General features: G+C 41.4%; 1 protein-coding gene across 1 annotated transcript in view; it reads right to left on the bottom strand.

The window, feature by feature from the left end:
* Positions 1-8,547: 8,547 nt before the first annotated feature.
* The window catches only part of NDFIP1 (Nedd4 family interacting protein 1), a 35,588-nt gene continuing 31,778 nt past the window's right edge, over positions 8,548-12,357 (bottom strand). Inside the window, exon 8 of the mRNA XM_045826103.1 lies at positions 8,548-9,594. The gene's annotated coding sequence lies outside the window, so the exon portion shown is untranslated. The remainder of the gene's footprint in view (positions 9,595-12,357) is intronic.

Here is a 12,357-nt window from a genome sequence, read left to right on the forward strand (position 1 = left end):
GACAGACACACAGACTGAGGACACCCATCCTGAATCATTCAGGAACAAGAACCGGAGGCTTCCAGAAGGAAAAGAAAGCCTGTGATTTTCTCGTGGGGTGAGGCTTAGTGGGATAGTGAAGGAGGGTAGAAGGGGACACGTGGGTTGACAGGCAAGATGTGGAGAAAGGAAAGGGACACACGGCCACTGAGGAAATGGCCCTCTCTGCAGATGCAGAAAAGAAATGTGTAGGAATTTAAGACAGGAAAAGGCAAAGAAAGCAGAGTATCTAAGATGTACAGAAAACCTTGTCGGGGGAGGTGCAGAGAGGCTGGCAAAGAGAAGAGGTGAAGAAGTAGCAAAGAATTTAAGGCAAGTACGGAAAGAAACAAGGTAAAAAGGCTGAGAGTTCAAAGGAGGCTTTGAAGACCTAAATCCACAGATAGTGTACGGCAGATTTTGTAATGTAATACAAATGGCCCAAGAAAAAAGGCCAGAATTTTAGCCTGTAGACCTCAGGAAAGGAAATGAGAGTCCGTTGATTGGATTTACAGAGTTTTGATGTGATGAGTGTTGAAAAATTATTTGCCTCAGGAGGGAGGCTTTGGTTGCTTGCTGGTAAAGAACTTGTAATAATCCCTTTTATAGTGATCTGCGAGGATCAAACGAACATGTATATAAATATAACATCCTACATAAACACATGATGGTATTATTACCAGAAAAGCAACAGGAAGTCATATTCTCATCTGGGCTGCAGAAATTTAGGAGGGGGAGGGGCCTGCTTCATCAGGGACAATCTAATGACAGCCGTTGGCAAAGAAGGAATGAGGATAGACGGAATTTAGGAAGGCTCATTCATGGTCCTGAGAAGGGAACGAATGCCCTTGGTTTGAGCTACAGGTTTGCGCTTTTCATGTCCTGCCCTTGGATCCAATACTGTAGCTGCTTGGGGAGCTGTCTTCCATGCACTGGGAATTTTCCTTACCTTATCCTGTTCAAAACTAAAGATGGCCCTGGGAGAAAACATTCTGGTACACGGGTTAGGAAACCAGAGCTTGGATAGGGCAAGTCCATGACCCAAGATTACATAGCCAGCCAGAGACGGAAGGAGTGTTCCAGCCCCAGCCTCGCAGACTCCTGCCCACTCTCCCTCTGCACCTGGCTTCCTGGGTCCCAGACTCACAGCACCTGAGACGCTCCCTTCTCCATCCTTCCAGGTCCCCTCGGGAGTGGCTCCCCCTAGTGGCAGTAATCTTTCCTTCCTCAGGGAGGAAGGAAAGATTAGTTAGTTTATAGATCTTTATAAAACATTTAGTTTTATAAAGATCTTCAGTGCTGTTCTGGTGAAAACTAGAGGCAGATAATTGTAACTTGAAAAGTATAAAAAGCTTCTTCCACCACAACACAAATAAGGCAGATAAAATGGTGACACTAAGATTTCTGGAACAGGAAAGCACTTTGTCTTCTGTCTTGCCCAACCCTCTCCCTAGACCCCTCCTGGCGGCTAGGGGCTGTCTTGTACAGATCCCACTTACTCTACAGCCAGCACAAGGTCATTTTCATCGTAATCAGCTAATACAAATGAAAATGTATTAAACGAAGGTCTGAAACAACTCTATACAAGAAGCCAGAGCATTTCAGTTGTGCAATCCACTGTACAGCATGGTGCCGATAGTGGACAATACTGTATTGTGTACTTGCAAGTTTGCTAAGGGGGTAGATCTTTCTGGTGAGAAGTGTTCTTCTCACCAGAAAAAGGATAATAATAGTAATAATAATAAAGTATAGAAGAAACTTTTGGAGGTGACAGGTATGTATGTTTATGACATAGTTTTGGCAACAATTTCCCAGATGTATATTTATCTGCAAAACTAAGGTATATGCATTAAATAGGTACACCTTTTTTGTATGTCAATCATACCTCAAAGAAGTAGATTTAAAATAAATAAAAGGTAAAAAAGAAGCCAGAGCACAAGTATTTCTAACATATAGAAACTATATATATATTTAAATATTTTATTTATTTTTTAGAGGGAAGGGTGGGAGAGAGAGAGGGAGAGAAACATCAATGTGTGGTTGCCTCTCATGCGCCCCCTACTGGAGACCTGGCCCACAACCCAGGCATGTAACCTGACCTGGAATTGAACCCATGACCCTTTGGTTTGCAGCCCAGCACTCAATCCACTGAACCACACCCGCCGGGGCTAGAAACTGTATTTTTCAAAAGTAAAAATTTATCCCTCCTAACACAGGTGACTTTCCAAATTTCATCTGTAAGTCTTTCCGAGGGGAATAAAATACTGCAGCTGGAGGTCCAGCCAAGGCAACTTGGAGCCTGAGGGTGTAGGGAAGGTGTCTTGGCTTCTCCTCAGCTGTCTGATGTCACCAAAGCCATGCTCCCGAGGGCCAGCCTGGATAAACTTATGACCTCTGTTTGGCCCTGCGTTCCTAAAAATTTTTATGGGAAGGTCACTAATAAACTAAGTGTGTAAATGCTCCATCATCTAGTTAAAAAATAACAACCTAACTGCTACTGGAGCCGACTTACACTACATATTTTCTGCAAAACACATTTGTTTACCTTTCCTTCTAATAAAGTACAACCGGCAATGAATAAAAGGCAGTAAAAGTATCCATGGTTTGCTATTAAAACATGATATGTTTTTAACAACAATTTTTGGTACTGTTTTTGGATGGATCAGGTATTACTCGAAAATAAGCACCCAATGTGGACATGGTTGAGATTGGCACGGAGGTACAAACAAAATAATCTGTCTTAAACACAGTGTCTATACTCAGAGAACTTAAGTGCTGCCCCCCACGAGATCAGACTGCACTTTAAAATAGCCCATATACTTCTACCAATGAGTCACTTGCACAAAACACGCCACCATAAAACACATTAGTCTTTCTGCTTTTTTTTTTTAAGTTTAAACTACAGTCCAGTGAATTTAGTTCATCACACTCTTACATAAATGCTACAGTGGAGGGTGAGAGAGTCTTCGGGATTTCAGGGATTTTTTTTCTTTTTTGTCAAGAAAGCCTCTCAAGAGGGTATCCAAACCACTTCTTGGAGATATAATCAGATGTAAACAAAAGTAACCCAGAAAAGGGAGGAATTAAAAAAAATCCTTAGTCACTTTTTAAATGTATTCTTCAACTTAGACCAACCCTTTTATAGGGGGCTCCTAGCAATCAGCTGGCAATCTCGCCCCGGGGTCTCAGGGACGACAGCTGGGGCAAAGGAAGAAAGGCGCCGATCGGCTCCTGGCCTCGCCAGTCCTCCTGTCGTGATGAAACAGACCCCGAGTCCTCCAGACCCCTCCTCACCCACCTGATCTTTCTTGCCTTCCACCCATGGCCTCGTAGAAGGATTCTTAAAGGTAGTATTAGGCAATACCACCTAAACAAAGTCCCTTCAGAATATACAAAAGTTTGGAAATGCCTTCAGAAACTAGAGAGTGGTTTTTTGTTTTCTCATTTTGGAATTCTGAGCAAAGTGCAACATTTTTTGATCATTGGATCTTAAAAAAAAATATGCAGCAGTAGGTAATAAGCCACCCAAGTTAGGTTTACAAGTTCAGACACACTCTTTTTTCTCTTGCAGACTATTCAGGACAGTGCTCCCAGAGAGCCACCACATGAAAGAGGGCACAGCCTGGGAACAGCAGACGCGACAGCTGTCGAACTCACTGTTCCATCTGTCACTGACATGGGCCACATACAAACCTCTAGAGCTGTTGGGGACTTCAAGGGGCCTGCTAATCCATTCCTTTTCCTTTGCCCTAAGACCAGTCCAAACAAGGAGGTTCTACCCTATTTTTAAAGACCTCCAAGGAAGAGTCCACAATCACTCTTAGGCAAATATTTAGAAATTAATTTCCCTACGGCCATTCCCCACAGCTCTGCATACACAGTCCTTCTCTTACTCCTGGCGTGCAGAAGAGAAAACACTGCAACCATGGGCTTTGAGAACACTATGTGAAGACAAAATAATTCTTAATTTTACCCAACAAGCAATGCCATGCAAATGTACTAATGAAAAACTAACTCCCGGTTTTAAGTGTTAGTTTCTTCTATTCAACCTTCTATAGAGAGTGGAAATTTGAAATGAGTACTTACCTATTACCCTTACTTGGAAGCTCTGTGGGATGGCTGCAGGAACCATTTATAATTCTACAGGATGGGTGTTACAAAAAGAGTGATTAAAAAAACAACTTGCTTTTAGTACCTAAGTCTAGGAACTGCTAAATCACAGAAGGGATTAAGGCCCTGAACAAGTAGGAGACAGACCTCATACAGATAAAACCCCATTGCACACGTACAGCCTCAGTACAACGTACATCTCTACCCCACACAAGGCTTTTCTTGTACCCGTGACCATGGGGTTGCAGATCTAATGCTTGGGAGTCACCGAGTCAGACTGAGAGAAAGATGGACTGCTGATTTTGTTTCTTTAGGCCACCAGTGGCCACTCTGTTTCTTTTAAACAACTGTACAGTGCCAAATGATGCTAGTAATGAAAGGGCTGGTGAAAATGTTGATCTACCCAGTGGCTCACTCCATAATGTATTTGCAATCCCAGTTAAAACAGAAACTGGGAATAAACCATGGATGTAAAAATCTTCAGTGTCAATAACCAAAGAAGAAAACATACGAAAATGACATCTAAACCCAGTGACTGACAAATGCACCCTGTGAAATGTGCCGTCAAAATAAAGACGTGGAAGTCAGGAAGCAGCTGGCAACATTCTAAATCTGCATTTAAAGGGAGCAATTCAGGGATTTCTGACTGCTGTGCAAATGCAAAGAAGGATATCTCATCCAGTGTAACTCCAGCGAGTTACGGTAACAGGTTGGTCCGATGCTCTCTCCTTGGCTCAGGAAGCGACTGGCTTAACTGGGGGAAGCAGCTCTCAGTGAGGTACATGAAGGCAGACCCTGACGTGCAAGGCGAAAAATCACTGCAGCTCAGGGTAAATTCCAGAATAATAATAAGAAGGTAGCACACTTTCTTAGTTCTATAGTTTAGCTGATAATGTTTTGTGCCAAGAAATCACCTTCTCTATTCGAGAGATTTCTTTCAGGTTTTTGACCCAATTTCTCATTCCCCAGATGGTGTATACCACTTGCAAATCTTCCAGACAACGAATGAGTAACAATAACTACTCACTTCTCATAGCCATCATTCATCTTTGTAAGACGTAAAAGAAATCACTTTTCTCAGTTTTGGTGTCTATAAACCTGCAATCATGTTTGGATGGAGGAAAGTTTGTGAAACACTTCGTCTCCACCATGAATGAGCAAAACAATCTCTTTTCGAGGACGACGTACAAACCTGGGTTGGGAGATGTATATTTTATACAATTGCATCTGTTTCTGACCAGCATGGAATCCTGCATGAATGCAAGAGAATTCTCTGTATTTTGTATGTTCTCTATTCATGTTTAAGAGCTTTGCACTTAAGTTTACATCTTAGTAATTCATGAATTGATGAACTTAAGAATTAAAACTCTTAAAATCAGGAAACATGCTTTTTGGTAAAGACTAAAAAAAAAAAAAAAACCAGACATTTAAGTGAAAACAGATTATCAAACCAAAGCTTGAGTAATCTCTCTCTTGTATAAGTGACAAGTTCTGAGGGTAACTGGAGGGCCAAAGGGACCAAATGCCATATAGCAGATGGACCATTTACAGACAGGGAAACTGTCCTCAAGTGGACAGCTCTCCATTCCCAAGGTCTCTGTAGGAGCAGGCCTTTCTGTAGGCCATGAAGTTGTAGGTGATACAATGAGCTGGGTTGTACAGTAGCCTCTTTTTAGAAGGGGGATGACGCAAAATCAGTTTCTGTCACTGTCTTTTCCTTCTGAAAACCTTTTACTCTCAACCTAAGCTTACTCGCCCCTTTGGGAATTCCTGGTCTATTCCTTGGCCACGTCTTCCACTTTGTAGGAGAGCCTATGAAGAACCAATGTAGCAGAGGCTACCTATCAAAGAGCACTTTTTGAGGGTGTTTTAAATGAGTATAAATATACACAGGTCAACAGGTGTATGTAAAAGGGAAATCTAAACCAAGAGTGCTTTAGTTTTGGCTTAACAAGTACTCTCACTCAATCTACCTTATCTTCCTTACAGACTATCAGTACTATTTGGGCTTTAAAATATGCAAAACAAATTTTTAACGATGCACAAACCATCTATGGAAACATTTTACATTTTTTATGACTCTTGTTATCTCTGAAATCATCTTTGGAAAGCCTAAGGTGAAAATCTAAATAGGTGAAAACACCAGCAGAATCTAAAAACAGTTGAATTACATCTTGCACATGATTTACCTGGATGCATTGTCGAGGCGTCAAGAACCAGATTTGGGAAGGTAACAGAAGCCATAATTACCTTTTCATAAATTACTCCTTCACACTTTACATAAACATACAGTTCTATGTCTATTTTTGGCATGTTTTAAGAGTTGATGACTGGTATTTACTAGAATCAGAGCCAAATGATTTTCAGTATCTCTCATGCCAACCCTTAAGGAGGTCAGACACTGGCAGAGGTGGGAGGGATGGATTCAGAGCCGAGGCCAGCGTGGGGTGGGTTTCTGTTGATGCTCTCCTGAGAATCTTGCCACCCCAGGCAACCACTTAAACGATCACTTCTATTAGTCCTGAAACTCCCTTTCATTAGTTATTTCCTCCTATACATGTGAAAAATTTACAACCAAGTGCAGTACATCCCAGTATAAGACTACAGACAAGGCCAAACGAAATTCCACATGTTTCTAATGACTCACAATGGACCACAGCTCAAGTCAGCTAGCTTATACTTGCCAAGAACGCCAAAATAAAAATCTCGTTTCTTTAAAATTCTGAACAGAATTGATACCGTTAGTGAAGATACTCATTCTTATTCTTTTTTTAACAAGTAAATCTTAGTAACCCCTTTTATTCTCACACAAAGCAATCTAATTTTCCTAGGAAGGAAAAAAGGAATGGCTACGCAGGGCCCTTTAAACGTCGTTTGTGTGATTCCAAACAGTAACGAGCGAGGAACAGGAGGAGCCTCTGTGCTCCTGGGTGAGCCCCGGCTGTCCCTTAGCCCCGGGTCAAGGCCAGTTTATTTCATAGCCGTGGGTGAGTTACAGTGGTTCTTCAATATCCCCTTTCGAGTAATTTATCTTAAAGACCCACCTTTTTTCTGAGAGGCTTATTCTTAGTAATACGCCTACCAAAGGAGGACAGAAAAGATGAGAAAGAAAAAACAAGAAGTGTGCAGCATAAACATTTCCACCCAGAACAGTAAGGAGTATAGGTGACCTATGGTACCAACTTTATGGATGAGAAAAGACTGTAATTTTTAAAGCATTCAAAAGAAAAAAAATCATCCTCATAAATACTTCTAAAGCATATCAAACCGTAGGGTTACATTTGACAAAAGTCTTATGAACCACCAAATAGGTAGAAATAGGAATTCCAAATATTTTGGTTCTGTATGTTCAGACAACTACTGAACATACAGAACCAAATAAAGCACAAGGACCTAAAGAAAAAGCACCAAGTGAGTCCATAATGTCTGAGTGAGCGTGACTTAGGGCCCTTCTATTTGTTCTGTAAGATAATTTATTCAGATTGTTAGAGATGTAGTCATTCTGAAACTTAGAACATTATAGGCTATATACTCTTCCAAACTCTATTGTTGATATAATTTAATTCAAAATAAAAAAAATCTTCAAAGAAACTTTCATGAAGCCCCTGCTTATCTATTGCAAAATACAACTTTTAAACAAGAACATATTGTCCCATTACTTACAACAATCAATAAATCAGTTAGAACGATTATTGCCACGTCAGTCCAGGAGGCGCTCAGTTTCCCCGGTCGGCTCTCAGACCCCCTGCATGCTGTGCACGACACCTGACGCCCTGCACCGGCCTCCCGTGCTCGCCCCGGACGCTCGCCTGCCGCAGGTAAGGGAACATGCGCAGCTATCACACCATGCAAGTGCTGGCTTGTGTGTTATTTGACCATTTTGCTGTATTTTTTTCTTTATAATTTATTTGAATAAGTGGAAGAAGGAAAAAAATCAGATGGCCGACATGGTAAGAATCGCTGGTCTCTAAATGTACACAGTTGAGGTAAGAATAGAAATCTTCTGCCTCAGCTGGGTGCTCACAGGACTTACACCAACTGGCTGTGGTCAAGCGAGAAAAAAGGCAAATGCAGAGAACATGCAGAAAATACTGAATTTAAATTATCTAAGATTATGTCTAAAAAATGAAGCATAATTAGGAATTCTAGGATGATTTAAGATCTCTTCAACTCCTCCCTATTCAGTCCATTATCTTTTGCAGGACCAATTTTCACATAATTTCTAGGAATGTCCTGAGTATGATACAAAAGAAGGGAACTTCCTGTGCTGAAAAAGAAGGAAAAAATTGCCCAAAACCAATTCATTTTATATTTACTGAATGATTCTGTATGAATCTATGTGAATGAAGATTAGAAGAATATTGCCTTAGCAATCAACAAATGCAAACTAAGAAATTAAACACTAATCTACAGCAAAAGTTGCTACACAAGAGACGTTTATTGATGTTCTGTTGTATTTACAGTTTTAACATAGCAAACCAAGGTGAATAACCAGTTGGCAGAAAGCACATCATTCTACATTTATAACGCATCGGTTTCTGCTAACACATTGTAAAAGCAAGTAGTACATACAGTATGTTAGGGATCATCTCAAAAGTTCCAAGTTAATTCTTTCTTTGCTCCTATTAGCTAATCCCCTCCCTACTCCCAACCCTTGGCCTAATCATCAGGAGATAAGAGAAAGAAAAAAAGGGAAAGGGACTCTAGTCATACAGAAAGTAACACGAATTGTATTTCAGTAATTAAGCTGTATTTGTCCCTGTCCTTTCTATTTTATACAGTGACAACACATTTACAATCTCTTAGGTACACAACAGAGAACAATAGGTACTGCAAAATTGAGAATACAGACTATGAAATTAATGCTTATCATTTACCAATTAAGGACGTGTTCTTGACCATACCTTGAATGTATTTGCACTATGGTGGTGCTTCCAGGTGTTCACAGTACAAGTGAATAAATTTCTAGATTAATTTTAACAGCAAATGTGAAGAATTATGTGCACAAATGCAGTCATAACAAAGGTTTTAACTTTTGAGAAAACCCCTTTACAATGGCCAGCATTACACATATCTTACACTAAAATATTTAATTTCAAAGTCATTTTGAGATGGAAGATGAATAAAGCAAGATTGCCCCCTACTGACTACAGGGACAAGGTTCATGCTATTTTAAATGACTACAAACAATAGATAAGGCATTATTAACACATCACAGACTTGATTGCGAGAGCGTTTTCAAACATTAACCACTAATGATTCCATGATTACAGAATTCTGCATTAACTATTAAAATTTTACACCTAGGAACAAATAGAGAGAAATGATCTTTTGCGACAGTACTTTATGTTTTTAGAGCAGGTGATTATTCCTCTGTGTTCTGCATCTTGATTCACTTCCTGCAGGTGTTCTCTTGCTTCTTGAGAGAGAATTCATAAACGCAGGAAGACCTTTGCCAGAAAACATCTGCCAGAGAAGGACATTAAATATTGAAACTCCCGTTAGCGTGCTATTTTGGTGGAGAGAAGGATGTGGTCACAAAAGGCAGGATGTGTAGAGACACAAGAAGTACATTTCAACGTGGCTTCAAGATTACTATACACTGACATCATAGCATTCAATAAGCATTAAATTTTCAGTTCTTCAAGTTATCGAGGACTCTAGAACTAAAAAGAACTTGAATGCTCTCTTTAAAACCCATGAAGTTAAGGGTCTCTCTCTCCAAACTTCCTAACAAAAGAATGGAACGCAAGCAGCAATTCCTTCATTCAAGCTCCACAGCAACGACTGAAACCCGGAGACAAAGAGACAACAGGATCCGAGCGCCCAGGTCCCTTTCCTGATACACCTGAAGGCACTGTTTACTCTGCCGGTTCTGCCGGATCTCACAAGAGGAAGGTTTCCACTAAGGAAGGCAGTGATGTCATGCTGTCTTAGAGCAAAAACGACTTGTAAACTCACAAGTATCACACGTACCTGATCTCTAAGAAAGTGGGGGGAGGAAGGAGGCAGGAAGAGGAAAGAATATTGGTAGGCTGATGTCAAACGGGGGTTTTTGCAATGAGCCTAGACTCAGTACAAACCTAAATAACTTCAGTTTTATCAGTTTCCACAAATAGATTAAAAAAAACATAATGTTATAATTATTAGGTAGAAACACTAGATTTTTCAAGAACATGTAACATGGTCCAGATGACTACCTGGCCACTTTCCTCAGTTCTTGCTTCCACAGAAGTTAATCACCTTTAACAGATCCCTCAGAGTCACCCAGCAAACATCAAAAATCCTCTCAGAGGACCTAGGTGGGTCACTGTGGGGGACCTGCATCGCCACACAGACTCCAGATGAAAAAGCCTGCTTGCAGAGGCACTCACTGCTCCCGCAGGCCTGGAGGGAGCCTGTTCAGATCACCCCAACTCACAGCTTGTTACCGAACAGTGGTGAACACGAACTGGAGGACAGGCAGGTTTCAAGGGCTGGGGACATCTTTACTAAACGGTAGATCAAGCTCCGGAAACGAAAGCAATCCAACAGCCTACGGATCATTTAATTTCAAGAGGAAGACACGATTTCTTCTTGGACACTGTGATTTTTTTAAGAAGCAAAAACTGCACTGGAAACATTTCTGTGAGTCGCTACTTTATATCACAGTCCAATAAATCAAACTTTAACTTGAGGTGAATCTCCTCTAGTAAGAGAGGCATTAGGAGGCAGGGACAGCACAGAAAAGGGGGGAAGGAGAGCATCTGGAGAAAGTCACACTGCCCGACGCCCAGCGGGTGCAGCTGGCCCGGGCTCAGCAGAGGCCTCCACACTACAGAGGGCTCTGACCTCACTGATGCTGGGCCTGCGAATCCTCTTTCCTCCTATTTGAGACGTCGCTAAAGTAACAGAATTTTATAATCTATTACGTTTCATGTGCCCAAGTGCTTCTGGAACAGATTTGTTACCACCTTGCAGCTACTTAATTACGCCCTCGATTACCTGGCGCCACTAGGGAGAGTGATAATCCATAAAATTTACTTTCCAGTTAACTGGTAAATGAGTATGAACATCTTACAGTTTTCGGCATTTCAGATACGGGTGTAGATGGTATGTTTCTTTTTTACAACAGAAGGAACGTTTTGCTTTTTCTGCTTCCTCACAATCACACTTCCCCTTGATGCCGACTGCCACCGCCAGCAGCTCCTTCTGGCTTTCCTTGCTGTGGGGTAGGAAACCAGATTTCCCTTTTTAACCTTAAATGGGCTTCAAAAGGGAACCCAGAAGCTGCCTCTGTGATAGTAGCACTTGAGATTTAGTGGTCGGCTTTTGTAACATCTACCTGGGCTCATTAGAAAGAGGCCCCTGGGGCCTTCGCCAGGTGCATGCCTGTGTGCTGCCTTCCTTCGGGTGGCCTCAGGAGAACAGTCGCTATTCTTGTAACTTTTCCCAGGAAAATGCTAGATCTTAGTATAGCGTGGGAATTAAGTTATTATTTTGTTTTATTTTGGCAAAGTTATTCTGAACATTCCCTATCTGTGTCTTTCTGGCAAAAAGGAAGCCTCCAGGTAGCTTTTAACTAGTGACATGTCCACTAAAGAAAGAAGTCTCAATGAAAGAAAATAAAATCTTTATACATGATGGTTTTCTAATACATCTTTAAACTTAAACTAAATTTCCCCTGAACTACAGAAAGAAAACATTTTACATCTGAATCTGGATGGACAGCTCTTATCCCTGTCAACGGACAAAAGAAATTCAGTCTCATGGGATATTATGGCTTACTCCCTCTGGGGACACTGAAAATTGGTAAGAAAGTCAACAGGATTCTAAATGCTGCTCTCAATCCCCAAACCCTTAATTTAGAGTTCTGAATCCTCTGGGCATGTCAGGAATGATTTCAAATCAACTGGAATAGCAAAGTCAGGCAGACAGCAAAGAAACCCTCCAATGCCCTCCAACCGGGACGCTCTGAGACACGGCGTTTCCGAGAACGCCTCAGGCAGTAAGGCTCCACTGCAACACAGAGAGCACAGCTCCCACAGCGCCGTTACTCAGGACTGCCTAGTTCATGTCTTAGCCCTGAAGCTACTTTATTTCACACTTGGGATGCTCCCATGAAACATTTCAGAGATCTCAGAAAATCAAAACAAAACCCACCAAACTGCTAAAACCCTATGCATAGCGCTTCACAACTCAGGAACACTGAGAAGCTCGGGCTCCCCACCTGACTGCTTGTTAAGTGTC

This window comes from Phyllostomus hastatus, unplaced genomic scaffold (genome assembly GCF_019186645.2).
Source record: "Phyllostomus hastatus isolate PE091 unplaced genomic scaffold, TTU_PhHast_1.1 phas_contig_150, whole genome shotgun sequence".
Taxonomy (NCBI): Eukaryota; Metazoa; Chordata; class Mammalia; order Chiroptera; family Phyllostomidae; genus Phyllostomus; species Phyllostomus hastatus.